We start from the raw sequence: 18,223 nt of genomic DNA on the forward strand, positions 1-18,223 counted from the left end.
TTTGTTGTGACACGTTTGAGAGTCAATGGTGTTGCTGAGTCAATATTTTTCAAAGCCTCAGTCAGGAGCTGATGCCGATGCGTTGAAACTGTGAAGAAGAGGAACAGCTTTTCAAGGAAGTAAAAATAATGTACAGTACTTGAGCAGCTTTCTACAGCATTTTTAGCAACAAGATTTAAAGAGTGTGCCATACAAGGATGCAAGATTGTTCTTCTCTCTTACTTTGGCTTGCAGGCCATTGTATTTGACACTCATTGCAGATGCATTGTCATAACTTTGACTGTGGCAATTTCCCAGGTCTAGGTCATGTCTCTTCAAAAATTCCAACAAGGCATTGAACATGTCTTGAGCACCATAGCCTTTGTTTGCCATGAATGTTACAAAGCATTCCACAGGGCCATCTTTCTCCATATACCTCAATACAAGGGTTAGTTGGTCAACATGAGCTGCATCGGGTGTGGAGTCCAAAGAGATGGAGTAGTATTTTGATTGGTTAAATCAAGAAATAATTTCTCTGAGGACTTGTTCACCCATTACATTGATAATTTCACCCATAATTGTAGATGACAGGTAGTTTTTATGACCCTTGCCACGATTGGCTTGAGTTTTGATATGCTGTGGAAGAAAGTCATCGTACTGGGCGATGAGCTCAAGAATGCCCAGAAAGTTTCCATTTCTAGGTGATCCAACCTAAACTGATAAACTGAATAACATTTACTACTCGTTTCAACACTGACCACCAATAATGCTCCCGAGCCTCGACCTGTTGTGTTAGCTCCGTATCAATTCGCCCAATCGCTTTTACCTCATATTGAAAGCAATTGTAGAGTTCAGATGTTCCGCTGACTGCTCATGACTTTTTATACGTTCTTGGGAATGTTTCCACATTAGACGAAAGCTGAGAAGACTCAGATGCTGTAATAAAGCACATCATCAATCTGCATGTGAAGCAATAAATGCGGCCTTTAGAGGGGGAGAAGCATAACCAATTCCTCATTATGACTTCTCCGTTATGATTTTGACAACGGAAAAGCCCAAGTGTGCACATTCTTGAAATATTGAGGTCCTTTCTAGGTTGCTGAACCGAGTGTGCAATGAACAAACTTTCATCACAGTGCTGGATTGTTGATACACCCCTTTTCAGCCAGTAATCTCCCATCTGTTCCGAAATAATGGATGGTGAAAGTCCATTGTCATCGCCCCCTGGTGGTCCCTCAACTTCACCTTCTTCATAAGATGTGCCACTATCAATCTCCTTTTCTTTGTGTTCTTCAGTTGTACACGTTACTACTTCAGCCTTTTCTTTGCCAGGATCAACAACCATTTCCACTGAAGCATTGTCAGGTTGATCAGATTCTACAAAGTCATTACTCCATTCCGACACTTGCCTTGAACAGTGAAGAACTTGCACAATTTTCTTGTCTTCGCTATCTCTTCTGTTGATTTCATTGTTGCTTCTTTTGCCTTACGTCTTTTAGAAGCCCCAGACTCTCAAATTCTTGTGTGATGTCTGTGCCTATCTCCTTCACGATTGTCCATCATGGTAATCCAAAAGTAACAAAATGACCTTGTCAACCCTTGAAGTCCTGAAAGGGAATTAAAGATTAAAATATGCACATATGTATGTATGTATATTGTAGTCTAACGGGTAAGGTTTCTCCTTGTGGAGAGTGACATAAAGAAGCAATTTGCATATGTATATTGTAGAAATTTGGGCTGTCTATATCAAACACTGCTGCAGGGCTCTATATGTCAGAGGCTGCTGCTGGGCTGTATATGTATGAAAGGCTTCTGGACCTGTATATACAGTATGGTACTGTGTAGGACAGGAGCTGCAAGAAAGATACACAGACAGACACACAGACAGACAGACACACACACACAGACATACAGAAATCATACTCATCCACTGCGACACTGTGAAGACTGAACCACTTCACCTCTGGATCTTCAGTGACTGAAGTTCCATTCCAGAGTGAAGTCCTGCCGCACTCCGCGGCGGAGAATCCTCTTCTCGTGCCGACATTGTGGCTCCGCCTCCTTCCTCGAAGGTAGCTGAACAAACTCTCATCTGATCTAATCCAAGGGAGCGATCATATAGCTGAATAGGTAGCACCTAGAAGCTTCTGTTGGGGTCGGAGAAGGCTGCGACATGCCATAAGCTAAGCACTACGTACAGGGTACTAAGGAAGTCTGGCTAGCCAGGTCAGTGGATGCTGACGCAGGTCAGGTGCCATGACTCTGCCGCTCTGTGCCAGCCACTGAGATGAAGGACCGTAGCCAGGTCCCTACACTTTCAATAGTTTCTCTTTTGTTAACTGTTCCTTATCATTAGAAACGGTTCACAGCAAAGAGACGTGTATTTTACATGTTTTGAGATATTTATCCCTATATTGGTGGGAGGCCTCCGCTTGGTGGGTGGCCCAGGGCCCGGGCCCATTGGGCCCCCCCAAATCCGGGCCTGGGACAGGCACAACTTAGCGACACGACGGTGGAAACAATACCAGAAAGTATGACCGGAAAGTATGACCAGAAAGTAGAAGGGGGGCATCTCCAGGAGAGGGGTCCAACACCTGTTTAAGTGGGGACTGCTGGTTCCAGGATGAAAGATTGAGTAGGGGTGACTCCCATTCAGACGGTGACACAAGGGGAAAAGAGTGCAATAAAGTTGACCCGGTACAAATGGCAAGTCTTCCTCCTGTCGCCAGAGACGTAAAGGGCGCAAAGAGACTGAACAAGTTGCACGCTTTGAGGATATAAATAAAGGAAATGTAGGGACTTGTTCTTTTACTCAAGATGTCAGTACTCTTCCAGACACTGAAAAGGTTGGGAAGGAAGATGACGTGTCATTGCCAGTAGTAACCGCTAGGGCTGAGTATGATGTTGTGCTGTAAGAAGCATTGACACAGTGGAATGACAGTGCTCCACAAGGTGAAGTCAGGATGAAGGAGCCAGCCAAGAAGATAGTATGGCTGACCTCTTCGGTGTCTGGACAAACAGCTAATGGTCGGTCAGTTGGTGGCACTGAAGGAGAAGAGAACCTGGAGAGTGCTGGTTAAGCGAGAATCTACGAAGGTCACGGAGACCTGTAGTAGACCCACGTCTGTGGTGACAAAGGGGTGAGATGGCTGAGTATGGTGAAGCCTCCAGTGAACCTGATGCTGAAGAGCTGGAGAGTGTGGAGTTCTCTTAAGTTCTAGAGAGTAGAAAGGTACCTAAGGGTGACTGGGCAGAGCCTCAAGAGAGGTTGAAGGTGTCGAGTATGAAAGCTGCCAACTCCACGCAGCTGGATCAGGTGCGTCACCTGGAGTACGAGCTCTCGGTAGTCAAGGCTCAGTTTAGAGAGAAGGATGCGCAGGAGCAGAAGCTGCTCCATACCCTCCACTCCACCGAGGAGAAGCTGTGCTCTGCTTGGCAGGAGAACGCAGAAAACGTGTCTCAGCTGGAAATGACCTGCTGGAACAAAGTGCAGGAGTTCCAGGACCTCGCCAAAGAGTTGTCTCGGAAGTAGGAAAAAGTGACAGATTTACAAGCCGAACTAAAGCATTTGAAGGAACAAAAATCTGACAAAAACTCAGCTTTGGAGTCTGGTAGCAAGAACAGTGATTCTTCAGAGAGCCCAGCAGAGACCCTAGAGGCAGTCGAAGGTAATGGATGGAAGACCCAAGAGAAAGCTAAACCTGGTGATGAAGGAACAGATAGAACTCTCAAGCAGCAGAGTGTGGGTGGGCAAGCTGGCCCATCTGAAAATATAATTAAAGACGTTATGGTGCGACACATGCTGGCCAAAAGAGAACAGGATCATGAAATAAAGATGCTTAAAGAGACAGTAAAAGAGCATGTCGAACGAGAAAGGGTCCTGAGCACAGAGTGGATGAGCTGGAGAAGGAAGTCTCTGAGCTCAGAGGTCACCTGTCAAAGTGTCAAACCGTGAACAAGGCCACATTGGAAGATATGGAGGTGCTCAGAGAAGCATTAGGAGGACTTCTACAAGAGAAGGAGTTGGTGGTCGCAGACTTACAGCGGCAGTGCCAGAGTGGTAATGAGGCAAAGCTGTAAAGGCCCATCTTGGCAAAGGGTCTTGAAGAGGGTAAAGCTCAGGGAGAGTTTGCGCTAAGAGCTGGACAAGACAATCAGCCAGTCATGGCAGATGTCTTGATGGAAATGTCCTAGGCAAAACAGGAGCCGTCCGTCCGTGAAGAGAATAGGACTTTGAAATTCAAGTGAGTTGTTGAGGTACCCGAGGACCTGAGAGAGGCATGTGCCAGGCAGTCTGTGCATGAAGAATTCAAGAAGGCTGTGGGGGCGTGTAAGGTGTACTGGCCCCCAGAAGCTAAACAGTTAGTGGTACTGTTAACAAATGGTGTCACAGCGAGGAGAGTAGCTATCCTGAGTGGAGATGTGTGCGTGCAACGTGGATGTTTCGATTGAGGAATGAAGACGCTGCTAGGTGGCTGGAGCATATGAGGAAAGCTCGGAGTCTTCTGCCTATTCCTATGGTGGAAAAAGTCATTGGAAGAAATGGTCGAGCCATGCAAGAGATGGCGGATAAGTCTGGAGTGGTGAGATTAAGAATTCCAGGTGAACATGAAGACCAGAAACCCAGAGAAAAGGGTATGATTCGATTCTTCGTCTTGGGTACGATGGAGAGTCTCGGAGCTATACTCTGCTGGAGTATCGAATGGTGTATCTAAAGGAGATAGAGCAGTTAAGGCTTGAAAGATTGCTCCTTACAGGACAGCTTTGCCACATTGGTGGATGATGGCTGCCGCCTTCAACCCAAGGTAATGGGAACTGAAGGGGCCCTCCAAATAATGGAATTGCTGACAGCCAAAGACATCTAGAAAGAAGAAGCCTTGGAAGTTCAGGAAAACAAGGATGCCAAGAATCTGAAAATGGCAGATCTACTCTCAGGGAAAAGCTGAAGGACCTGGACAATAGCCCCTGTAACATACTAGATGGGTCAGACTCAGACAGTAGGTTCGACTGTAAGTGAGTCTCGTGACTGCACCAATCGTTGGAAGCGGTCATGGAGAGAAAGGTCGGGTGTAGGTCATACTTGAGAAATGTGGTGACTAAAAAGGGTCTGGTGACACAGACAGACTGTGACTCAAGGGCTCAAGGGCTGAAGCTCAAAGCCTACATACGGACCTCTGGGGGCAGGGGAGGCCTAACAAATTGATAACTAAGAAACGTAAGGCGACAAAGTCCGACAGTGCATTGTTCACAGACAAGAATTTAGTGACTGATGGACTATGTTTTCGGGACTGAGAAGGCCCTCTCGACAGGTAGGGCATGGTGACATGCGTGACCTGTCTCGAGGCCCCTGGTTTATGGCAAGTGTTCAACCCCACAAGTTTGAACAGAGGGGGGGTATGTGAGACAGGCATTGGTGTTGTGGTGAATGGACGGTATGTGTTGCAGAGGAGAAGGTCCTCTGGGCTCTAAGCCTGTTGCTCTGGGACCTGTACTTCCACGAGACTTATTTAGCTTATAAGGCGTTGGGCTTACAGGGTTAGCCAGAGAGCTGGGCGGATCTGGCTAATCACACGCCTCCAATCAAGGGGTAGGTCTCATACGTTATAATGAGACTGTGGTTTAGTTACATGGTCTCTTTGTTGGAAGGTCCTGCAAGAGGACTGGATTCCTGAATAGCACATGGTGAGGCCATGTACCTGCAGTCTGTGATGGCTAACTGCATTGGGGAAGCTACCGACCTTCGCCCTTCTGAGGGTCTGGAACTGTCAGGTTTGACCTGTTGAGCCAGTCATCGCCCGGGACAGGGATTCCAGTTAGGCAGCTTCCCTGGAAGCCAGGACTGACAAAAAGACAGCGTGTGGAGCTGAGCTCCTGGAAGCTAACCTCAGACAAGGGGGTTGTAAGAATGGCAGGGAGGTATATCTGCTACATGAGCAGACTGGTGTCTTGTTATGTTCATGGATGTAACTAAACGGTCTGTAGTCTATCCGGTTTATGCCGTGTCTAAATAAACCGGATGGTCTGTTTAAGTGAGAAACCGTTCCTGTGTGCCTTAATCCTGTTGCCAAGTGAGTGACCCCAAACCATACAGTGAGCATTATCTTATGCCCCCACACAAAATACCCCCCCACACATAGTAACACCCACTCACACTAAATACTCCCCACTCACACTGTAATACCACCCCCCCACACACAGTAAATACCACACACACAGTAATATCACCTACCCCCCCAATTATTATTTATTTATATAGCACCATTAATTCCATGGTGCTGTTCATGAGAAGGAGTTACGTCAAAACACAAATATCACTTAGGCTGGGTTCACACGTAGCGGAATTCTCGCGGAAATTACCGCGAGAATTCCAGAATTCCATTCCGCGGGAAAATCGCATTTTAAATTCCCGCGATTTTCCCGCAGAAAAACTAGCATTTTGCAAGCGTATTTAGCTTGCAGAATTGCTAGCGTTTTCCAAGCGATCTGTAGCATCGCTTGGAGAACTGATTGACAGGTTGGTCACACATAGTGTTTGACGAGTGTGACCAACTTTTTACTATTGAGGCTGCCTATGCAGCATCATTAGTAAAAGACAGAATGTAAAAAATAATAATAAAAAAAAAATAATTGTTATTCTCACCTTCCGATGTCCCGCGCAGCCTTCCCGCCTCTCTCCACGCTCCTGGTCCCAGTAATCATTTGCGACAATTACCGCGACGTCTCGCGGTCATTCGCGATGACGTTGTGCGAATGACCGCGAGCACGGACGTCATCGCTCGCAAAGGCTTACTGGGACCGGGAGCGTGGAGAGAGGCGGGAAGGCTGCGCGGGATGTCGGAAGGTGATAATAACAATATTTTTTATTTTGAATTCTATTTTTTACAGGGATATGGTACCCAAAGCCCGGAGGACAGTCTCCTCTCCTCCGGACCGTGGGTGCCATCCGCAAATGTTCTGCTTACTTTTCGCATGGTGTGCACAGCCACATGCGGAAAGTAAGCAGAACAATGCATTCCTATGGGTGTGGGATCGCCGCGATTCCGCGAAATTAATGAGCATGCTGCGTTTTTTACCACGAAGCGATTCCGCAGCAGTAAAAACCGCAGTGTTAGCACAGCATTGCGGAATCCCATAGGAATGCATGGGATGCTTATTTTTCACGTTTTCGCGGCAAAAACGCGTGGAAAATACCGCCGCGGAAACGCGAAAAAACGGTACGTGTGAACGAGGCCTCACAATAGACAAAGAAACAATGACAGACTGGTACAGAGGGAAGAGGTCCCTGCCTCTTGCCTGATTACATTCTACAGGATTATGGGGAAGGAGACAGAAGGTTGGGGGTTGCAGTAGCTCCGATGGTGTTGATGTGGCAGCGTGGTCATTACAGGTTGTACGCTTTCTTGAAGAGATGGGTTTTCAAGTTCCGCTTGAATGATCCAATTGTGGTGGCTAATCAGATGTGTTGGGGCACACAGTTCCAGAAGATGGGGGATATTCAGGAGAAGTCTTGGAAGCGATTGGGTGAGGAGTGAGTAAGCATGGAGGAGAGAAGGAGGTCTTGGGAGAACCGGAGATTACGTGAGGGAAGATATTGGGAGATTAGTTCGGAACAATACAGAGGAGAAAGGTTATGGATGGCTTTGTAGGTCAGTGTTAGTAGTTTGAACAGGATGTGCTGGGAAATTGGGAACCAATGAAGGGATTTGCAAAGGGGGGAAGCAGGGAAGTAGAGAGGACAGAGATGAATTAGTCTGGCAGCATTTTTAAGGACAGAATAGAGAGGTGCAAGAGGGTTAGAATGTAGGCCACAGAGAAGAATGTTGCAGTAGTCAAGGTGGGAGATGATTAGGGCATGCACAAGCATTTTAGTAGATTGAGGGTTGAGGAAAGAATGGAGTCTGGAAATATTTTTTAGCTAGAGGTGACAGGAGGTGGCGAGAGCTTGGATGTGCAGTTTGAAGGACAGGGCGGAGTCAGGGGTTACTCCGAGGCAGCAGACTCCTGGTACAGGGGAAAGTGTGATGTCACTTATTGTGATAGATAGATCCAATCTTAGGTGTCTTCAGCTCCACTAGCGTGAAGCACTTACCACCATTGTGCCTCAGGGAGTGACATCAGCAGCGTAATCACATGACCTGATCACGCTGCTAGAGTCGCTCTGAAAGATGCGAGTGCAATTGAATACTGGGAGCCGGCATGCGGCAGCCTCTCTGTGCCGTCTGTCAACTTGAGGTGCGGGGGCACAGCTTCACGGAGGAAGCCAGCATCCCTCCGCACTTCAGCCATACACTAGTGTGAAACTAGCCTTAAACAAATACTTTTTTATGTACCCTTTGAATTTATGACAGCATTAAGTGTTGTTGGGTAGGAGTATTTCAGCATGGCACACCTAGAATTTGCAATCTTTGTTCACTCTGCCTTGCATAGCGCTCCAAATTTGTCAGATTGCAAGGGAATCACTTGTGTACAGCTCTCTTTAGGTCAACCCACAAATTTTCAATTCTATACAGGTCTGGGCTCTAACTGGGCTATTTTCAAAACTTTGGTCTTCTTAAGATCGCTGTTGTGCTACAAAGTGAAATTCCTCTACACATTGTTAACGATATGGTTGGTGCAAAGTTACATCTTGGTCTCATTACACAACGCATTTTCCCTCCTGATTTTGGCAGACTTGATGTAGGTTTTGGCAATAGATAGCCACGTTTGTGTTTTTTCTTTGTAAGAAAAGGCTTGCGACTTGCCACCCTACCCCACAGGCCATACTTATGAAGAATACATGAGATTGTTGTCACTTGCAGTACACAACCAGTACTTGCCAGAAATTTTTGTAGCTCCTTAAATGCTGCTGTAGACCTCTGGTAGTATAGCTCAAAAAGCAAAATGCGCATAATATGGCATTACCCAGGCAATTAACATTGTAGATTGTATAGTATTGCTCACCTGGCTACAGGATTACCTGTGGGCACATGGTGCAAATTTGTATAGTCTGCTGTTATATCTATATGTTGTATTACATCATATATCCATGGTATATATGATTATCATTTTTTCGTTAGTCTGATGGATTTTAATTATTTCCTAATAAAGGTTTATTTTGAAAGGGTTACAGTTTCTTGTAAGCTGCTAGTCTCTTCTCTTTGATACTATTGTGAGCACTCAGCTCACATACAGTTGAAACCAGAAGTTTACATACAGTTGTGCTCAAAAGTTTTTATATCCCGGCAGAATTTTTACTTTCTTGGCCTTTCTTCAGAGAATATGAATGATAACACCAAAACTTTTTCTTCACTCATGGTTAGTTGTTGTGTGAAGCCTTTTATTGTCAAACCAATGTGTTTTCACTTTTTAAATCATAATGACAACCCAAAACATTCGAATGACCCTGATCAAAAGTTTACATACCCCATTTCTTAATACCGTGTGATGAGGGAGCTATTGAGGGAGGGCTAAATTAACCCCTCACGGTTGTCCAAGTGATTTCCAAATTAATCCACAGGGCGTTGCTAGCAACTGGGAATGACCAGACGGAGACGTATGCCTCTGTATGGGAGGATCAAGGCAGATCACTAACCCCGTTTATTATGTCACCTTTTTATAGTATTTTGCTTAAATATGCAAAGTACTCAGCTACCAATAGCATCGTCGTGACACATTTACTTTATAAGCCAATAGTATTGCAAGAAAATCGGAATATGTCCCTAGCTACGTGACGTAGAGAATAGAACAATAGCACATTCATCAGGGTCTCATATATCATATCTTGTTCGGACTGGGACAGTCTGGTTTCATAACAACCGCGAACTTTCACCTAACTACAAAATTTAACTCGTAAGCAACAAAATGGCGTCGCAAGCACTAAAATGGAGGTCTGGAGAACAAGATGTCCCGTACAACTGAATACTGTACTTCACAATCCCCCCTAGATAAATTTTGTTAACTAATATGCAGCATCAGAGGTGCTATCCCAAGCCATAAGCTCAAGGGGTACTGGTCTTCACATGGCTGATGCCATGTTATCAGTCATGGCTGTTGCAGCGCACCCATCTCCCCGTATGCTACAATTTACAAATAACAATTTTTGATGATGGTGGTGGAGATCTTTTGAAGGTAGCCATGCGCTTTGCTTCAACATCTTCATCAAGTAGCCTTTTGAGATTGGTATAGAGAAGAGCAGGGGCAACAATGCCTTTGGTATCATCGCTAGCTATCCTAGTGCAGAATTTCCTAATAAATACAGAAATACACCAAAGAACAAGTTTTAGTATCACATATACAACAAGGATACAGGCAGCAATATACATCAAGCTTTGAAAAATCCCAGTTATCCAGCCCCCAATTCCCTTAAATCAATTGGCTGGATTGAGAAAGGAGAAGGTGTCAGACCACCAACTGTCCTTATTATGATCATTGTCTTTATCATATTGATCTCTGAGCCTTTGAATATCTTCTAACTTTAACTTTAATTTCTACCAATAATAATACAGAAAATGCGGAAAACCAAAACATTTTGCCCCCTATATTTGCTATTGGCTTGTTGGGTGATGAGGAGGACTTGATAGGGACCGTCATACAAGGGTTCTTGTCCATGCTTTCTGACATGCCTTTTCACAACTACCAAATCACCAGGCTTCAGATTATGACAGGTGTCGGTTTCTGATGAATCTGGAAGAGAAAAAGAAACTAGAGCATGGGTGTTAGCAAGATTTTTACTAAGCTGAAAAACATACTGTTAATACTGCAAAAATAAGATTTTTCTGATTTAAAGTTAAAGTGTAATGCGTGCTTCAATCTATTGTTGTCACTCTTGCACCATCTATTTGCACATTTATGTCTATCTGTGTGTTACTGGAACCTAGTATGATTTGAAGTTACCTTAAATCCCCTGTGCACAATGTACAGACATTAAATTTTCTTGTCTTTGAGACAAACATTGTGCATGTAGGCACGTTCACAATGCCACCCAAATGTTGTAAGTACTTTAAATTGGTAGAAGAGCAACATTCCTTTACATATTTGTATGCCAGCTTTTTATAAGTATTCTTCCATTCCTAAATAATGGCGCATTGAATTTAATATTACATGTATAGATATGACTGTTAATATCTTTTATAAAATATACATAAAATGGTCATACATTAGCAGTTTATAGCAGAAGATGTTGTGTATTCTCTTGATCGGAGTTCTAAGCCGAAGCTCCCTCTGCTCCCTCTGGTGGTTACTGAGAGTAGTGGAGCTGGCAAGGTGGATGGAAGATCCCCACCTGACGACGATAATTGGAAACCTGGGATTACTAGCTGGGTGCATATAATTGAGCTGGCTGCTCTTTGAGGTTGCTGGTTATTTCCTCCCTGTGCATTTGGAGTTCTTTTGTCCCCTGCCTGATCTGCATTGTTCAGCTAAGTGATTCTTTTGCTAATCCTTTGCATCTAATCTGGTTTTGCCTTTTTTTTGCTTTCTGCTTTGTTGCTAGGATTCAGCGTGCTCCCTGCTGAAGGCAGCGCTGGGCCCTGCTTCATATGTTGCAGCTTGTTCAGTCCCCTGTCATGTTAGTATCTTTTTGCTTTGCTTCCAGTTCATACCAGAGTGCTGATCTAGCGGGGGTGAGGTCATGTGACCTCAGGTTTTTTGTATATCAGAAGTGTTGGACTTTTTTAGGGTTTTGTGCGTGATTGCAGACAGTATCTTTTCTGTCCTGTCCTGTCTAGACAGCTTGGCCCCCCCCGTTTGCTCAGTCTGTTCTCTGCCTGTGTTTGTGTCTCATCTTGTCTCACCGACAATATATGTTTGGGGGCTGTGTATTCATTTGGGGATCTGCTCCAGGGCAGTTTAGATTTCACCTTTCTGTCTTTAGGCTTAGATAGTTCTCCGGCTGTGACGAAGCATCTAGGGCATCGTAGGAACGCTCCATGGCTACTGCTAGTTATGTGGATAGGATCAGGGGTCTGCAATCCGCTTAGTTACCAACCTCTCTGGTCTTCTGGTGGTTTAGCCTGTTCCTGCCATCCTCCTCAGTGACCCATTCATAATAGAATCACCAGCCTAACCGCAGACTCTAGGGTACTCAAAAGAAGGAAAGAATTGTAAAAAAAATTTTTAATATGGAGATGAGCGACTTTGCCTTTTTTAGGGTCAAGTCGGGTTTCATGAATCCCGACTTTCGCAAAAGTCGGGTTGAACGAAATCGGCCGATTTTAGTGAAAAGTCGGAGGTCCAACTGAAACACGAAACCCAATGCAAGTCAATGGGGAAGCAAAGTCGGCAGGGAGTGGGAGTGGCTTTAGAACAATTATTTTTGTGTTTATTCATTTAAGACAAATTAAATGAAGATAATAATATCAAAGAATTTGTGTTTGCAATCATTTTCAGGAAGAAACTGAGTATTATCTGACAGAATTGCAGGGGTGTCAATACTTTTGGCCACAACTATGTATGTATATATAGGGGAACTGGGTCAACCATACCATATATATGGGAGAACTGGGGCTATCATACTATATATATATATATATACAGTATATATATCGGAGAACTGGGCCTATCATATTATATATATGGGGTATACTGTGGCCATCATACTATATGTATGGGATGAACTGGGGCCATCATTATATATGTGTGGGGGGAACTGGGGCCATCATACTATATATATGGGGAACTGGGGCCATCTTACTTTATATATGGGGGAATTGGGGCCATCTTACTATATTTAGGGGAACTGGGGCATCATACTATACATGGGGGGAACTGGGGCCATCATACTATATATATGGGGGAATTGGGGCCATCTTACTATATATACAGTAACTGGGGCCATCCTACTATATATATGGGGGGGAACTGTGACCAACATACTAAGCCACAAAAGGTCATTGCTAAAGAAGGTGGCTTTTCACAGGGTGCTGTATCCAAGCATATTAATGGAAAGTTGAATGGAAGGAAAAAGTGTGGTAGAAAACGGTGCACAAGCAACTGAGATAACCACAGCCTTGAAAGGATTGTTAAGAAAAGGCCATTTAAAAGTTTGGGGAGATTCACAAGGAGTGGACTGCTGTGGACACACAGACGTATCCAGGATATGGGCTACAAGTGTCTCATTCCTTGTGTCAAGCCACTCATGAACAATAGACAAGACGAGAAGCGCCTTCCCTGGGCCAAGGAGAAAAAGAACTGGACTGTTGCTCAATGGTCCAAGGTGTTGATTTCACATGAAAGTAAATTTTGCATTTCATTTGAAAATCAGGGTCCCAGAGTCTGGAGGAAGAGTGGAGAGGCACACAATCCAAGCTGCTTGAGGTCCAGTGTGAAGTTTCCACAATCAGTGATGTTTTGGGGAGCCATGCCGCCAGCTGGTGTAGGTCCACTTCATGCTTCCCTGTGCCGACAAGGTTTTGGAGATGGAAATTTCATTCTCCAGCATAACTTGGCACCTGTCTACACTGCCAAAAGTACCAATACCTGGTTTAAAAACTACAGTATCACTGTGCTTGAATGGCCAGCAAACTCGCCTGACCTTGAACCCATAGAGAATCTAAAGGGTATTGTCAAGTGAAAGATGAGAGACACCAGACCCAACAATGCAGATGCAAAAGGAGCCCTGACCAAGTATTGAGTGCATTTAGTGAACATACATTTTAGTAGGCCAACATTTTGGATTTTAAGATAATTTTTCAAGCTGGTGTTATAAAGTATTCTAATTTACTGAGATAATGACTTTTGGGTTTTAATTGGCTGTAAGCCATAATCATCAACATTAACAGAAACAAACACTTGAAATAGATTACTATGTTTGTAATGACTCTATATAATATGTGTTTCACTGAAATTAATTAACCTTTTGATGATATTCTAATTTTGTGAGAAGCAACTGTATATAGGGGGAACTGGGGCGATCATAATTTATATATGGGGAGAACTGGGGCTATGATACTATATATATGGGGAGAACTGGGGCCATCCTACTAGCTATACGGAGGAACTGGGGCTATCCTACTATATATATGGGGAACTGGGGCCATCCTACTATATATATGGAGGAACTGGGGCCATCATACTATACATATGGTGGGAACAGGGACTCTATCAATGTAGTAATCTAGATTCTGAAACCATATCTATGCTGTAAACTTGGTTCTGTTCCCGTATCTATATACCAGACCTAGTTGGTTCTGGTCTGATATCTCTGTAGCAAGCTTGATTCTGTTCCCTTATCTCTGTAGTAAGCTCAGTTCTTCCACCATAGCTCTCTAGTAAGCTTGGTTCTGCTCCCATTATCTCTCTAGTAAGCTTGGTTCTCGTACTCTATCGATGTAGTAATCTAGATTCAGGCACCATATACAGTCATATGTAAAAGTTTGGGCACCCCTATTAATGTTAACCTTTTTTCTTTATAACTATTTTGGTTTTTGCAACAGGTATTTCAGTTTCATATATCTAATAACTGATGGACTCAGTTATATTTCTGGATTCAAATGAGGTTTATTGTATTAACAGAAAATGTGCAATCTGCATTTAAACAAAATTTGACCGGTGCAAAAGTATGGGCACCCTTATCATTTTCTTGATTTGAACTACTTTTTACTGACTTCCTGAAGCACTAAATTGGTTTTGTAACCTCATTGAGCTTTGAACTTCATAGCCAGGTGTATCAAATCATGAGAAAAGGTATTTAAAGTGGCCACTTGCAAGTAGTTCTCCTATTTGATTCTCCTATGAAGAGTGGCATCATGGGCTCCTCAAAACAACTCTCAAATGATCTGAAAACAAAGATTATTCAACATAGCTTTTCAGGGGAAGGATACAAAAAGTTGTCTCAGAGATTTAACCAGTCAGTTTCCACTGTGAGGAACATAGTAAGGAAATGGAAGAACACAGGTACAGTTCTTGTTAAGCCCAGAAGTGGCAGGCCAAGAAAAATATCAGAAAGGCAGAGAAGAAGAATGGTGAGAACAGTCAAGGACAATCCACAGACCACCTCCAAAGACCTGCAGCATCATCTTGCTGCAGATGGTGTCACTGTGCATCAGTCAACAATACAGCGCATGCATAACGCCTTTTTGTATGACCAAACAACTCAATCTTTGTTTCATCAGTTCACAGGACCTTCTTCCAAAATGTAACTGGCTTGTCCAAATGTGCTTTTGCATACCTCAGGCGACTCTGTTTGTGGCGTGCTTGCAGAAACGGCTTCTTTCGCATCACTCTCCCATACAGCTTCTCCTTGTGCAAAGTGCGCTGTATTGTTGACCGATGCACAGTGACACCATCTGCAGCAAGATGATGCTGCAGGTCTTTGGAGGTGGTCTGTGGATTGTCCTTGACTGTTCTCACCATTCTTCTTCTCTGCCTTTCTGATATTTTTCTTGGCCTGCCACTTCTGGGCTTAACAAGAACTGTACCTATGTTCTTCCATTTCCTTACTATGTTCCTCACAGTGGAAACTGACTGGTTAAATCTCTGAGACAACTTTTTGTATCCTTCCCCTGAAAAGCTATGTTGAATAATCTTTGTTTTCAGATCATTTGAGAGTTGTTTTGAGGAGCCAATGATGCCACTCTTCATAGGAGAATCAAATAGGAGAACTACTTGCAAGTGGCCACTTTAAATACCTTTTCTCATGATTTGATACACCTGGCTATGAAGTTCAAAGCTCAATGAGGTTGCAAAACCAATTTAGTGCTTCAGGAAGTCAGTAAAAAGTAGTTAGGAGTGTTCAAATCAAGAAAATGATAAGGGTGCCCATACTTTTGCACCGGTCAAATTTTGTTTAAATGCAGATTGCACATTTTCTGTTAGTACAATAAACCTCATTTGAATCCAGAAATATAACTGAGTCCATCAGTTATTAGATATATGAAACTGAAATACCTGTTGCAAAAACCAAAATTGTTATAAAGAAAAAAGGTTAACATTAATAGGGGTGCCCAAACTTTTAGATATGACTGTATATGCTGTATGCTTGGTTCTGTTCCCGTATCTATGTAGTAGACCTAGTAAGCTCCGTTCTGCTCCCTTATCTCTGTAGTAAGCTTGGCTCTGCTCCCTTATCTCTGTTGTAAGTGTGGCACCACAGGAGTCCGGTTGCCACAAGGGCATTGCCTTCCTCACAGGGGATAATGTCAGGCCTGAAGCAAGGAGGGATCCCCTGGCCAGGTATACACAGCATGCAGCACAGATCCTGCTCTAGGCCAGCAGGGGGAACTCTGAACCTGACTTGAGGGGAGCTGCTCTCTCTGGTCAGGAGGAGGAAGTTAGTTAGAGTTTCAATCAGTCAGTGCTGGGAACTGGACGAGTGAGAAGCTTGTCCCCAGACTAGAGTGCATTCTGAGTCAGAGAGGAAGATAAAAGTATAGGGAAGCTTGGGAAGAGGAGTTGTGACCACGCTCATCCCCGAGCTCAGTGCTAGAACTGGACACCAGAGTCTGTGGCTGCAGAGCACTACAGTCTCATCAGCTAAATCCGGAGGACAGATTGCAGGTCTTCTGGCCCCTATCACACACCTGAAGGCACAGCAGCAGGATAGAGCCCGGAGATGCCACGAGGAGCGACTCCTGTGAAAAGCGCAAGCTGCCTGTCATGCGGGTAACGTTTTCTAAAAGACAGTGAGAGGAACAGAGGACTGAGCAGAGCTTTAGGCAGCAAGGACCTCAAATAGAGCAGTGCAGTAAGGAGGCCTCCAAGCCACCTGGCTGAGTGGATCCTAAGTTGCTTCGGGCTGCCTGGACCTTCATTGACACCTGTAACCAGTGCTCCCATCGGCACCTCTATAAATTCAGTAAAGGTAAATGAAATACAACCCTGATGTGTCCTCAGATTTGTTTGCTATACCATCTGCCCTGCACTACAACCACCATCATCTCATCACTTACACATACAATTACCCTGGGGCCTAGCTCTACCTGTGGAGAGCTGTAACAACTCTGCTGCATCACCATCAGCCCCAGCGGACTCTGAAGCAGGGTCGGCTAACACCTTATTTGCCGAATACCACAGGTAGCATCATGAACTAATTTCCTTTTAAATCATCCACTATAAACTTTATTGAACATTTTCATTGGATGCCCAGGGCCACGGACCGGGTCACCGCTATTGTGACACTTCCCCTTTAAGAACTGCCTGGTACTGAGTTCCCCACGGCCCTGGTGGGCACTCCATAAGCTCAGTTCTGGACTGATATCTCTGTAGTAAGCTGGGTTCTGGTCTGATATCACTGTAGCAAGCTCGGTTCTGCTCTGTAGTAAGCTTGGTTCTTCCCCCAAATCTCTCTAGTAAGCTTGGTTCTGCTCCCATATCTCGGTAATAAGCTCAGGTCTGCTTCCATATGTCTGTAGTAAGCTCGGTTCTGCTCCCATATCTCTGCAGTAAGTCGGTTCTGCTCCCATAGCTCTGTAGTAAGCTCGGCTCTGCTCCCATAGCTCTGTAGTAAGCTTGTTTCTGCTCCCACAGATCCTTAGTAAGGTTGGTTATGTTCCCATATCACTCTAGTAAGCTTGGTTCTGCTCCCATATCTCTCTAGTAAGCTCGGTTCTGCTTCCATATCTCTGTAGTAAGCTCAGTTCTGCTTCCATAGCTCTTTTGTAAACTTGGTTCTGTTCTCATAGCTCTGTAGTAATCTCGGTTCTGCTTCCATAGCTCTGTTGCAAGCTTGGTTCTGCTCCCTTATTTTTGTAGTAAGCTTGATTCTGCTCCCATAGAGCTGAAGTAAGCTTGGTGCTGTTCCCATATCACTCTAGTAAGCTCGGTTCTGCTCCCATATCTCTCTAATAAGCTCTGTTCTGCGCCCATAGCTCTGTAGTAAGCTCGGTCCCGCTCCTATATCTCTGTAGTAAGCTCGGTTCTGCTCCCATAGCTCTGTAGTAAGTTCGGTACTGCTCCCATAGCTCTGTAGTAAGCTCGGTTCTGCTCCCATATCTCTCTATTAAGCTTGGTCCTGCTCCCATAGCTCTGTAATAAGCTCAGATCTGCTCCTGTGGCGCCCCTGAGGCTCAGTCGCCACAGAGGTACTGCACCTTCTCCTAAGGTGTGGTGCCCCACCATACAGGTAAGTTGGAGGCTCTTGACCATGCTCCAACACTTGCACCCCACACAATAGAGTAGTTCAGCTCAACCACATTGTGGCTCTTTGTTTAGATAGAGGCAGAGCACCTTTGGTGGTTCCCTGCTTGGAACACTAGATGTGCTGGGAGGTGGGTGGAATTCAGAATATATATATGAGTGGGATGGTTTAGAATGACAAGTCAGTCTGACA

This window comes from Dendrobates tinctorius, unplaced genomic scaffold (genome assembly GCF_039654945.1).
Source record: "Dendrobates tinctorius isolate UK_male_01 unplaced genomic scaffold, ASM3965494v1 ptg000020l, whole genome shotgun sequence".
In the NCBI taxonomy this organism is placed as follows: domain Eukaryota; kingdom Metazoa; phylum Chordata; class Amphibia; order Anura; family Dendrobatidae; genus Dendrobates; species Dendrobates tinctorius.